Source organism: Uloborus diversus, chromosome 7 (genome assembly GCF_026930045.1).
Source record: "Uloborus diversus isolate 005 chromosome 7, Udiv.v.3.1, whole genome shotgun sequence".
NCBI classification, from domain to species: domain Eukaryota; kingdom Metazoa; phylum Arthropoda; class Arachnida; order Araneae; family Uloboridae; genus Uloborus; species Uloborus diversus.
In genome coordinates, this window is record NC_072737.1 from 170,698,997 (window position 1) to 170,701,006 (window position 2,010).

The 2,010-nt window shown below is 32.9% G+C and overlaps 1 non-coding gene across 1 annotated transcript; it reads right to left on the reverse strand.

Annotated features, from left to right (window-relative positions):
- Window positions 1-744: 744 nt before the first annotated feature.
- Trnay-gua (transfer RNA tyrosine (anticodon GUA)) lies at window positions 745-832 on the reverse strand. Its single transcript is given in 2 exon segments — window positions 745-780; window positions 796-832. It is a non-coding gene; the product is annotated as a tRNA-Tyr (tRNA).
- Between the last annotated feature and the right edge of the window lie 1,178 nt (window positions 833-2,010).

Below are 2,010 nucleotides of genomic sequence, written 5' to 3' on the forward strand. Positions count from 1 at the left end.
ACATAAACGAGAAGAATAGAAAACGTAATTAGATCATTGTTCGAGGGCCGCAGCTGCAACTGAAGATTTGGTGGTGGGCTGCAATCAGTGGTTAATACATTAAAGCGTCAAAAGTATTTTAATAAAGAATAAAATAAACTTTTTTTCCCCTCTTATTTTTCTAGCAGAATAAAAAAAGGGGGGGGGGGACTTCGGAGCCTCACCGAAAAATTCCAAAATTTAAGTCAAAATTCGGAATTTTAAGCAATTTTTAGAAATGCTTATAGAAAAGAGGCTTAGACTCCCTCCACATTTTTTTTCTTCTTCTTTTTTTTTTTTTTTTTTCAAAATTAAAATCAGTTTTAAGCTTTCTTTGATGACGCTAGGGGGTCGGGACTTCTCAATAAAATTTCCGAAATTGAAGTGTTAAAAAAAGCAATTTTAGGCTATCTTTGTATACGTGAAGATATTGGGGAGGGTTTGGGGGCGTTGTCCAGTAAGCTTTTCAACTAAACTGAAAAACACATAAATGTAGACTGTATCTAGTGGCGTAAGGCCTACTCCAACAAGGATTGGATTTTCTTCCCAAAATATTTTCAATCTTGAAATCAATTTTAGTATATCTTTGATGGCGTTAAAGAAAATAATGCTTGTGTGCTAAATATGTTGCAGCCAGCAACATAACTAGAACAGTGACCAAAATTTTTTTTTCGAAGGAGATGGGGAGAGTAACCGAAAAGACAACGTAATGCAATAAAAGAATTTTCCGTCGAGCCGGAGTCGAACCAGCGACCTAAGGATCTCTGCATTATTCGTCTACAGTCCTCCGCTCTGCCAACTGAGCTATCGACGGTCACACACCTGGGAGGATTAAAAGCATTAAAAAATTTTTTTTAGCCTCCCATGATCAGCTTACCCGTATAAGGTGTCAGCGCCATCTACTGGGGTCATACAAACTGTACTGAATAAAGTTTCTTTTTCTGTCTTTTTACTTATTTTTTTATGTCATACAATGTTACACTGTAATATCACTTTTGATTAAGTCTTCTCGAATTTCAAGCTAAGCTTTTTTTTTTTTATGCAGAAACAAGAAGTTCCGTCCAGAACTAAACAAGCCTACTGTGTTTACCAATAATGACTTTCCAGTATCTGATCAATATTCTCAAAATTAGCTAAAATCGCAAATTATTTCAAACATAACTTTTTAACATTTTAAGCTGATACCTAAAAATTAAATATGCCTCGCTCATTAACTTTTTCTAATAAAATAATAACTATAATAATAATTAAAAATAAATTAAATAAATAATATTTAAAAATAAATAAATAAAAAAATATTTAAAATATAAATCAAATAAAAAAGAGAGTTAAAGAATAAAAAGGGAAAGAGGGTTTAGATTTTCTCTTTTTTTTGGGGGGGGGGGGATTTGCGCCATTGAACTTGGGGGCGAGGGGGAATGAACACCTCTGACATTAAATGTTTATTCCATTAATGTCACGTTTGCATCTGATAATTTTTAAAAAAATGTCTTATTATTTGACTCCAAATTTGACATTTTTAATTAATCGTGTTTTTTTTATTTGTAACATTGAACCATACATTCGACCACACACGAGTTAACTTCGGGGGTCGTAGGTTGGGCACCACTGGTTTAGACGCTTTGAAAATAATGATTTTAGTTTTGGAGAGGTGGCACATGCAAAAGATGGGACGCGCGCTCTTTTAATGCTAGTAAATAATAACATAGATTTTTTTTTTTTTTTGGAACTATGTTCACATGACTCGATGCGGAATAATGGAATGCACTAATAAACTGAAAATCTCAATTTTTGGACTTACTCCAGTCTGGCTCCAGGGGTGCTCACAGGGGGGGGGGGGAGAGTTCCCATCTAAATTGGGGGGGGGATTTTTTAAAATTGTTTTATTTATTTATTTAAATTGATTTATTGATTCATTTTTAGTTTAAATTGATTTATTGATTTATTTTTAATTTAAATTATTTATTTTATTTTATTTCAGTTTATTCTGTT